Raw genomic sequence first — 11,597 nt, 5'->3', positions numbered from 1 at the left:
GTATAAAGCCACATAGTCCCTGCCCCCGTGGTATGCCCAGTACACTGGAGAGACAGCTACGCAGAAAACCACACACACACACACACACACACACACACACACCCAAAATGTAACATTGCAGCTGTACTAGGTGCATTGACAGGGAAGGGATTTGACATCAGTGGGATGATCAGGAAAGGCATGGGGGGTGGGGTGGGGGGATGACCATGAAGCTGAGATCAGGGATAACTGGGTAAACTAGGCAAAGTGGGGAGGAAGGAAGGGCATTTCAAGCAGCCGAAGCAGAACGTGCAAGCGTTCTGTGGCAGCTGGAAGCACGGCCCGTGTAACGTTCAGAAATTATTCATGTTTCATCGATTCCCAGACACTTTGTTTCTCACATTTAAATCGCTAAAGTCAGGTTACATGGTAGAGTTGCTGGCTAGCCAGCAACAGTCCTGACGTCATTGTCATTGCCTGCACGTGCCCATACTTCAGAAGCATCAAACCCTGCCGAAAGGGCGTCAGCAGCTTGGGAGAAAACCCCAGAGACAAGAGCGGAGCGCTCTTAACCCCAGGCCCCAGATGGTGGGAGCTCCCGGGGGAGAGGAACCGGACTTGTCAGCAACACTCCCAAAGCAGAAATCAGAGGCGGCTTGCTCTGCGGTCCTGCACAGTTGGCTTAGGACTCTGATGGCTGCCGGTGGTTTCCGGTTCTCTTATGAATTTCGGGGGGGAGCACCGTTCTCCCGAACTCTTGATGCCTCACAGGAGTGGGTGGCAGGGAAATACAGACATCGCGCCTCTGTCGGATTCCAAATGTGAAGGAGTTTTCTGAACAGCGTAAACTATTTCTTTTGCTTATATTTTCCTTTTTATGTGTGCATCAGAATTATGTATGATGAGAATCTATGTCTAAGTCAAAAAGAGCTCCTTCGGGGGCTTCCCTGGTGGCGCAGTGGTTGAGAGTCCGCCTGCCGATGCAGGGGACACGGGTTCGTGTCCCGGTCCGGGAAGATCCCACATGCCGCGGAGCTGCTGGGCCCGTGAGCCGTGGCTGCTGAGCCTGCGCGTCCGGAGCCTGTGCTCTGCAATGGGAGAGGCCACAACAGTGAGAGGCCCGCGTACCGCAAAAAAAAAAAAAGAGCTCCTTCGGGAAGTATAAAATAAAGAGTCTAGTGATGCAAGAGCCTTGGGACATAGTTAACTGGCAGCATTCTTCTTTTAGCGGCATTTTCTTTAGCGGCGTCTTTTACAATCGTTGACATCTTAGATTTGCTGCAAGATGGGGCAATATTGCAAACACAGGCTTATCATGAGCCAGTCCTGGTTACCAATACTTTACACTTACTAGCTTATTTGCAGAGGACTAGTTTATGACGCAAGGACTATGGGTTATCTCCAATTTATAGAGAAGGAAACCGAGACTCAGAGAGGTTAAGAACCTGCCCAAAATCACACAGCTCTGAAGTGGTAGCCTGACCAGGCAACAGGAAGCTGCGCAGGGTTGTTAGCAGAAGAGCATATCCAGTTGTTTAAGCCTCCCTAGAAGCATCTGGAAATGCAGATAATCCTCTCAAAGGGTTGTTACAAGGATTCCACAAGCTGGTGCCCGGCTGAAGCATTCATGAAATGGTCCCTAGTGTGGTCCCAAATTTCAGACACCAGACACCAGTTTATTATCTTTAGTATTAATAATATCAAGGGTCCATCCAGATTGGACTCTGCGAATCTTACACCTATTTCCATCCCCCCCTACCTCGGGATTCCAGCCCAGGAAGTACTCCGGAGAACCCGCTCTGGGTTAGCGAAGAGTGGTGACAGGGCCTCACCTCCCAGCAGCCACGGGCCCCTGCCTTGCTCCGTGGCTGCCGAGTCACACCCTTCCTCCAGCCTCCTCGGAGGCCTGGGCCGCGTCGCCCCATTGCTCTTGCTGACTGCTCTCGCATTCGTCACTCCAGACATGCCCGGCTGCACCTCAGTCTCTCAATCTGGTTCTATGAGTTGGTTCCGCTGAGTCAGGCAGAGGGAGGCTCGGGGGGGGGGGTGGGGGGAGGAGGCTGGGGAGGGGCTCCCTCATCAGCTGACGCCAAGATGTTGGGATTTCGAGGCTCAATTAACTATTGAGGGATGTTCCTCAGGGGCTGGCAGTGGTCCCTATCCCTAGGCTAGATTTTTCCTTTAAAAAATTGTTCAGGGGCTTCCCTGGTGGCGCAGTGGTTGAGAGTCCGCCTGCCGATGCAGGGGACACGGGTTCGTGCCCCGGTCCGGGAAGATCCCACATGCCGCGGAGCGGCTGGGCCCGTGAGCCGTGGCCGCTGAGCCTGCGCGTCCGGAGCCTGTGCTCCGCAACAGGAGAGACCACAACAGTGAGAGGCCCGCGTACAGCAAAAAAAAAATTGTTCAGGGACTTCCCTGGTGGCACAATGGTTAAGAAAACGCCTGCCAATGCAGAGGACACGGGTCTGAGCCCTGGTCTGCACATGCTGCAGAGCAGTTAAGCCTGTGCACCACAACTACTGAGCCCACCTGCTGCAACTACTGAAGCCCAAACACCTAGAGCCTGTGCTCTGCAACAAGAGAAGCCACCACAAAGAGGAAGCCCACTCGCAGCAATGAAGACCCAACACAGCCAAAAATAAATAAATACATTTATTTCAAAAAAATTGTTCAGATGCATGATCAAAAATGTCAAGAGAGAGTCTGCCTGCCGATGCAGCGGACAGGGGTTCGTGCCCCGGTCCAGGAAGATCCCACATGCCGCGGAGCGGCTGGGCCCGTGAGCCATGACTGGCTCAGCCTCTGCGTCCGGAGCCTGTGCTCCGCAACGGGAGAGGCCACAACAGTGAAAGGCCCGCGTACCGCAAAAAAAAAAAAGAAAGAAAGAAAGAAAAAAATGTCAAGAGTGCCTAAGGATATAGAGAAAAAATCAAGTCTCCCCCTCTTCACTCCCAAACCCAGTCCCCAGTGCCATGCCCCGTTAGCATTTTCTGTGTCCTTCCTGAGCTGCAGCTGCCCAAGTCTGTCACAAGTGGTTGCAACCACACCCACACCCACACACACACACGTTACGTGTGCACCTCCATGCTTTGAGATATATTTCACAATCTGCTTCATTTCTGTTCAGAACCGTTGGCCTTGGCCTTTTGAATAGCTACATTGTATTCCACGGTGCGCTATCCCATCATCACTTTGTCTCTTACTGAAAAAGATTTTAAACATTTGCATCTTTTGCTATTCCTACAGTGCCATGACTGCTCATCTCAGAGATCTTTTTCTGGAAGTTTTTAAGGTGGGGTGGGGGGGTGTTGGTGCCCACTGCTGCCAACATGTGGATTCAGGAGGCAGGCAAGAAGCAGAGAAAGACAGACAGACAAATGGACAACGTCGTCAACTGCCTGCAGCCTCCTACCTCAGGGCTCAGCTTCCCCAGATGCACAGGGTGGGAGCAGGAAGGACTCCCACTTCCCTTCTGGTTTTGAATTCTCTGGGTAGCCCTAGTCTGACCCCAAAGACCTGGGGCAGGAGGGCTCGAGGGCTCTGGGGCTCCAGGAAGCAGAGTCCAGGGAGGCCAGGGCAGGTGGCAGCTGGGTTCAACCAGAGCCCAGGACCAACCAGGCCTGAGTCAGAGAGTGGCTTTTTCTCCCTGCCTGCGGCAGGCCCCACCTGATACCCCAGCGGCTTGGCTGGGGCCCAGCTCCCTAACCAGATGGTTCAGGGCCCCAGGCTCAAGAACTAAAACCCTAAAACAGCCTCCAGGGGTTTCTGGGCACCTGACCCTCTGGCGTTGGGTCTGAAGGACTCCCTACTCCCCACCCAAGTGTCTGACAAGGGGTGTTTTTCCTACTTACCATTTGGGGGTGGAAATAGCCAGAGTTGGACAAGAGCAGAAATGCTCAGCCCAGTAACCCAACAAGCTGCCCATGCGGGAGGAGGCGGTGGGAAACCAGAGCCAGGGAGGGGAGGGCCCAGGGCCATCTGCCGAGTGCTGGGCCAGGTGCCCAGGGCCTCAGGGTGCAGCCTGCAGGGCCTGGGCCCAGCTCTGAAGAGAGCCCGGTGCGGCCCAGCCGCCACTACCTGACACTGGGCCAGCTCTCCCTTTCTGCTCTCCCCAGGGCTCCCGAACGCTCCCGGGGGCCCTGCCTCGCCCCGAGCCTCTCACCGAGCCTGGCACCCCGGCACCAATCCTTCTCCTGGTGGCCTCCACCCAGTGCCCAAGGAGGTGTTCGGAAACACTGACTGACTCATGACCCTTCTGTGCTTAAAACCCTCCAGTGGAGGGACTTCCCTGGCGGTCCAGTGGTTAAGACTCCGCACCTCCAATGCAGGCGGCGCGGGTTAGAGCCCTGGTTGGGGAGCTAAGATCCCACATGCCTCGCGGTGTGGCCAAAAACAAAAACCCTCCAGTGGCTTCCCCTATACTATGAATCAAGTTCCAGCCTCTCACCGTGACCTCCCAGGCCCCGCAGAGCGGCCCAGGCTCGCCACCTGACCCTTGCCCCCTACACACACACCTCCCAGCCTCACACCCGCTCCAGCTTCCTCAGTCTCTCTTCTGCCCTCAGCACCTCGACATTTGCTGTTCCCCAGCCTGGAACACCCTCTCCAACCCACACACGTGCGCAACCCCCCTCCCCCATCTAGCTCCATCTCCCCCTACTGGTGTGCCTAATGGCCTCTTTCTCAGAAAAGATTTTCCCTTTTTTTTTTTTAAATAAACCTGTAGATTACTTACAGTTTTGTTTTGTTTTTAATTTTATTTATTTATTTTTGGCTGTGTTGGGCCTTCATCGCGGTGCGCGGGCTTCTCATTGCAGTGGCTTCTCTTGTTGCGGAGCACAGGCTTTAGACACGCGGGCTTCAGTACTTGCAGCATGCAGGCTCTGTAGATGTGGCTCGCGGGCTCTAGAGCGCAGGCTCAGTAGTTGTGGCGCACAGGCTTAACTGCTCCGCAGCATGTGGGATCTTCCCAGACCAGGGATCGAACCCGTGTCTGTTGCATGGCAGGTGGATTCTTAACCACTGTGCCACCGGGGAAGTCCGAGATTTTCCCTTTCTAAAGGAGACCCCAGTCCTTCTCCCCTCTTAGTCTTAAGCCACTCTGCATCTTCCCTTGTTCGCTTCATCTGCTCCCCACTAGAGTGGAAGCTCTGTGAGGGCAGGGATGCCATGGGGTCGTCCAGGGCTGCGGTCTGGGCCAAGGAAACCATGAGAGTGACACCGACACCGTGTGCTGACCACTTGCCCATGCCAGCTCTGTCCTTCACATATGTTAATCACTCAATCCCCTCTACAGCCATAAAATACAGGTACAATTATTACCATCTCCCTTTTATGATGAAGAAACTGAACACAGAGAGGCTGTCACTTGCTTCAGGCCACACAGCCAGGAAGTGCTGGAGTGCATTGGCAGCTGAATTAATGGTTTTGAACAGATGAATTCCTACTTCAGGGAATTCCCTGGTGGTCCGGTGGTTAGGACTCTGCACTCGCATTGCCAAGGGCCCGGGTTTGATCCCTGGTTAGGAAACTAAAATTCCACAAGCCACGTGGTGCAGCAAAAAAAAAAAAAAAAAAAAAGAATTCCTATTTCAGAGATGAGGAAAGTGAGGCTCAGAGGGGTATGAGGGTAAACCTAAGTCCTCTCTCTGAGAGCTGCATCTCCTCCCGCGGTCCCCACTGCCTTTTTGCTGCCTGCTGGGAGGGTAAGGCTGGAGCCCAGAGCCCAGTTAGCAAGCATGGGGAGACCCAGTGCCAAGCCCTGAGGTTGCTAGCCTCCCTCATAATTAAAGACACACACATCAAAGACAGCTCTGAGGTACCATTAAAAATCCATTAAGCGGGGCTTCCCTGGTGGCGCGGTGGTTGAGAGTCCGCCTGCCGATGCAGGGGACACGGGTTCGTGCCCCGGTCCGGGAAGATCCCACATGCCGCGGAGCGGCTGTGCCCGTGAGCCATGGCCGCTGAGCCTGCGCGTCCGGAGCCTGCGCTCCGCAATGGGAGAGGCCACAACAGTGAGAGGCCCACGTACCGCAAAAAAAAAATCCATTAAGTGAGCAAAAACTAAATCCAGAAGGTAAAACTCGGGTCGGCTCACTGAGGGGAGAGGAGCGCATGCATCCCTGACGGCCCTTAAAACGGCCTCAGGGTTTTCAGACACCAGTAAATCCGCCAGCGCCCTTTGACCCAAGCACTCTCAGCATTTGGGAACACGCCCTGAGGAGGAAGCCCAAGAGGAAACAAAATCAGAAATGTGTCTGAAGCTGCCCGTAGCCAAATCGTGGACAAACCCAGATGTCCACCAGGAGAAGCCAATCGTGCCGTGGCTTGTGGACAAAATCCTCTCTCTGCCCTCATCTGGGCTGCTCAGTCCACTCTCTCATCTGCCTCGCCTTTAGCCTTTACACAGGCTGTTCCCGCCACCTGGAGCACACTTTCCACCTCTGCTCACCTGGCTATCACCTATTCATTTCTCGGCCGCAGCCAGAAGTCCTTTTCTCCCTTCCTTTCCCCCATGGGAGGGTGGGGTAGTGGGCAGGGTCCTTCTCCTGTGATACCCCAAATGACCAACCTGTGCTTCCTCTTCACATCTTCACCACACTGATTGTAAGCACTCATGCGGCGTCTGGCGCCCCCACTAGCCTGGGAGCGCATGGAGGTGGGACCAGAGCTGCGCTGGCGCTGCCCTGGCTGGGAGACCCGGGGCGCCCGCAGGGCCCGTGCCCAGCGTATTCACTGCTGTGTCCCAGAGCCCCGCACGTGCCTGGCGCAGAGATGACTCTCAGCAAACAGCCGCAGGATGCAAGATACTGATGTGACTGTGGGAAGCGGAGCCCCCGGAAGTCCGAATGGGTCTTCACAAGCACACGGGGCACGCACACACGCATCGCAGTGCCGGGCGAGACAAGCAACAGCCTCCTCTTGGCAGAAGTCAATGAGATTAAAAATCCACCTGAGGGACGCGCCTGGCGGTCCAGCGGTTAAGACTGCGCGCTTCCACTGCAGGGGGCCCAGGTTCCATCCCTGGTCGGGGAACTAAGATCCCGCCCGCCCCTTCGTGCAGCCAAAAAAAAAAAAAGTCCATCTTAGTAGTGGCGATGGCTGCACAACTTGGTGAATAGACTAAAACCCAGTGACTTGGGCTTCCCTGGTGGCGCAGCGGTTGAGAGTCCGCCTGCCGATGCGGGGGACGCAGGTTCGTGCCCTGGTCCGGGAAGAACCCACATGCCACGGAGTGGCTGGGCCCGTGAGCCATGACCGCTGAGCCTGCGCGTCCGGAGCCTGTGCTCCGCAACCGGAGAGGCCACAACAGTGAGAGGCCCGCGTACGGAAAAAAAAACAAAAAAACAAAAACGAAAAAAACACTGACTTGTTCACTTTTATTTATTTATTTAAATTTATTTAAATTTATTTTATTTATTTTTTTTACTGCGTTGAGTTGCTGCGCGGGGGCTTCCCCTCGTTGCGGCGAGCGGGGGCTACTTTTCATTGCCTTCAGTAGTTGTGGCTTGCAGCCTCTAGAGCGCAGGCTCAGTAGTTGTGGCACATGGGCTTAACTGCTCCGCGGCATGTGGGAGCTTCCCGGACCAGGGCTCGAACCCGTTTGCCCTGCATTGGCAGGTGGATTCTTAACCACTGCGCCACCAGGGAAGTGTCAGCAAGTCTAGTTCTAATTAAGAACCACTATAGTCAAGTTTATGCTGGAGCAATGGGAACCAATATCCAAGAAGCTGGAGAGAAGATAGCTTTCTGTCTCCCTCTCTGCACTTTTTACTCCTTCCCAAAACACATGTTGAATATTTCCCACATTCCCTACCCTGAGCAGGGCACCTTACCTGTGTTAAGAAAAAAATATGATTCCCAGCTCAAGCAGGCAGAGTTGGTGCAAATATTAACATAACAGGTTGATACGCATGTTTATTAGCACCAAAAATCTGTGCCTTCACACAGATGCTACCCAAACTTCTCTAGAAGTTATACAAACACATGTATGTACACACACACACACACACACACACACACACACACACACACACACACACACTTTCTCCGCTGTCACTCCTCTATGCCTGTGCAGCCAAACCCAAACCAAGACAAGCAGGGTGTGTCCTCCTGGAGCCAGTAGCCTCCAGGGCTCCCAGTCATGGTGCCTGCATGGCTGAGCCCAAGCCTAGTCTAGGCCAGAAATGCTGGGACCCCTTCCAGCCCTCTCTTGCTCTCAGAAGCCCGGGTTTGATTCTCTAGGAGATGACAAAGATTCCCCTGGAGATGTCTTCCCAGCTCCTTCTGGTGAGGCTTTGGGTGCCGGACAACATAAGGAGATCCTGGGAGCCTAGAGACATTGGACGATAAGAGAATCACTAGCCCCATTATACTGATGTGGAAACTGAGGCCCAGAGGGGCACAGAACGGGAATCATCAAGGACAGGCCTGGGATTTGGCCTCTCTCCTAACTCCTAGCTCTTTCCCTACCAACGTGAAGGCTGCATGGTGGAGAGCGGGGGTTCTTTTTCTTTTTTATTCCAGCCGTGTATTGGGCACATACTGAGTGCTAGGCACTGCGCCAAATGCTTTACATAAACTGTCTCATGCATTCCCCACAATGACCCTATGAGGTGAGTTGGATTATTCTCACTCTAAAGATGAGGGAAGCGGGGTCAAGGAAAACCAAACAGCCTGCCCAAGGCCCCCAGCTCCTTAGCAGCAGGCTGGGACTCACAGCCTGGTGGTCTGAGCCCGAGGCCTGGCAACCCCGCTCTGCTCTGATGCGTCCCAGGTCGGGGATGGGGCTCACCTGGAATTCTGGTAGGACTTTAGGAGTTCCTTGAAACTTTTATTTTATTTTATTTTTCCTTGAAACTTTTAAAGAGCATGTAGGTGTCCATGTGTGTGCACACGTATTCAAACAAGCATTTTCTAAGGAAAGGGGCATTGCTCTTAGCAATACTTCAAAAGAATTTCTGACCCAGAAAAGGCTCAGAATCGCTGATACTGAGCAAAATCCTTGACCTTCTAGGTAGAAGTTGCTGTGGCCTTGGGCAGGTCAGGACATGCCGGGGAGTTTTACTTGCTGATGTGTCGGGTGAATGTTTGAGGGTTGGTTGACTGATTCTAATGTTGGCCTTTAGGCCACCAACAGCCCAGGCAGGTCACGTACAGTGCTCTGTCATGTGTAGCCCCAGGCCTCCAGAACCTGCTGGTCTAGGCCACCGTGGCCTGGCCTGCCCTTATCTATAGGCCTGAAATCTGACCTGTCCGCCCTGCAGGTGGAGATCTGCCAGATGCTCTTACCATGAGATGGTTGATCTTGGCCACTCCAGCACCTGGAGCAGCTCACAGGACACCCACCACACCAGAGCTGAGCCACACGGCCAGCCTCCAGGGCCACTGAGGCCAAAGGCCCGCCTCCACCCACACCGAGCTCCCATCATGCTCTCCGAAGGGGCCACCCCGGCCCTGGAACCCCCTCATCCTGCCCTGAAGGCCCAGCCAGTGGCAACAGGACCCTGGAGGGGACACTTCCTCTCAGAGGCCTCACTGGACTTCAGCCAGCCCAGACATGAGGCCAGGAGTGGAGGAACAGAGGCAGCTGAGTGGCATGCATGGAGACTGGGCTTGTCCTGAGAGTGGGGAGCTGCCAGAGTGGCACAAGGTCTGCTGGGAAGAGGAATAAGGGTGCCAGCCCACAGGGGGCCCGCTTGACCTGCCATCTACACCGGCAGACACCCGGCTCTGAGAGCCCAGCTGCTGACTCTCGTGCTCCCTCCACCTGGGGCTCCCAGGGGTTCCAAACCACTCCCTGGTGTGCGCACAGGTGACCACGGAGGAAACTGCATACGCCTCAGTTTCCTCATTTGTATGATGCGAAGATTGAGAGATGGTGTCCGGGAAAGAAAGGGCCTTCCCACCGTCCGGTCCAGGACAGCACTGTGACCCAGGGCTTGGCAGGGACAGGTTACAAGGGCTTGGGAAGCTGGAGGGGTGGTCAGCCCCCTGCGCCACCCCAGCCCAGGACCCCTGAGGGGTGACAGACTGTGGGAGAGAACCGAAGGGACAAAGGTCAGTGGGCTGGCCATGTCAGGCAGGCTGAGCACCTGGGACCCCTGCAGGGAGGCTGGCCCCCTGCTGAGGGCCCACCCACAGGGACACCACCCCTTAGACCTCCGGCCGAGTGGTCCCCTGGACTCACCCTTCCCTCCAACACCCACAGGTCCCCCCGTCCCAGCACCCACCTCCCGGACATCACTCGGTCATCAATCCTGCCCCGCGCTGGCCTCTCCCCTGCTCGCCCCGCTCCAGCTCTACATCCACACGGGAGCCCAGGTAGGAATCTGACCTGTCGCTGCCCTGCAGGCATCCTTCACTGGCCTGAGGGGCCCGCAGGGTGAAAGGTAAGCAGCTTACAGGGCTGCCCTCCCGGCATCCTCTCATTCTGCTGCCCCAGCGCTGCAGCACCTGGGGGCTGTTCCACTCTCCATACCTATGGTCACATTGCTCCCTCCATCTGGAGCACTGGTCCCACTGCCTCAAGAGCTGTGTCCTGCAAGAGGCCTTTCCTTGACCACCTCTGAGACCTCTCAGCCTGCCCTAGGCAGCTCTGCACCTGCCCTGAGCCTCCACAGGTGGCCGGGCCGGGCAGGCAGGGCCCCTCGGAGCCTGGTGCTGTCAGGGCACGTGGCAGGTCGGTGCCACACGTGAGTCAAGTTTCCAGGGGCCAAGTCCAAATTCCTCTGAAGTGGCTGGGTGAGCCAGGCCTACCTACCTAACCGCTCTGTGCCATAACAGCAGTAAGAGCTCACATCCCACAGGGTCGCGGCGAGGATTTGTAGTTTAACTCGAGTACCTGCCTCCCTTAGGCTGTGAGCTCCTCAACACGGCAGGTGTCTAATAATCACTGTCTGCTGCCAGACACAGGGCTTCCCAGGGACAAGAGGCAGAGGCCCAAGGGGGCAGGGCCTGCAGACAGCCATGGACCTCAGCCCCAAGCCCCGCTGGCCTCCCTGACCCCCAGCCCCTCACAGTACACCCACTGCTGGGCAGGTCCCATGAGCATCTCCTCCCCTCTACAGCTCACCTAGACTCTGCTCCCAGGAAGCCCCCGGACTGAACCGGCACTGCCTCCACTGATGGAGCTCCTTCTGCCCATCAGATGGTCCCACGTGGCCAGGGGCCCTTCTTGGGATGTGGGTGCTCCCAGCAGGGGTTCAGCAGAATCTGAAAGAATGGTGGGGCTGAGGTTTGGCCCAGGTGTCGGGGGGGCCTTGGGACAAAGTTTCTACCCTGAGGTCTACAGTCAAAATGAGATCATGCATCACCCAGGTATCGGATGCAAAAGGTCACGGGCCCTAGGCAAGCCCAGGTCTGCCCAGGGCCTTCCCAGGTGAGCTCCCCCGGCACGACTGCTCCTTCCCTCACTCTTCAGACCACTGGCCCTTTCTCAGCTTGCAGATGGAGGCTTCATAACACCGCGTTCAAGGGACTTTCTCTGACTACCTCCTAAGTTAAATCAGGGTCCCCTACTAGTCCCCCCTTCAGCACCTGCCCACTACCCTCACAGCTTGACTGTCAATGAGGCCTGGCCCTGAGAAAAGCAGGAGTTCAAAATCAAGGAGACAGAC

This window comes from Leucopleurus acutus, assembly GCF_964270905.1.
Source record: "Leucopleurus acutus genome assembly, chromosome: 8".
NCBI classification, from domain to species: Eukaryota; Metazoa; Chordata; class Mammalia; order Artiodactyla; family Delphinidae; genus Leucopleurus; species Leucopleurus acutus.
The sequence above is the reverse complement of the archived record's forward strand: the minus strand, read 5'-3'. Positions refer to the sequence as shown.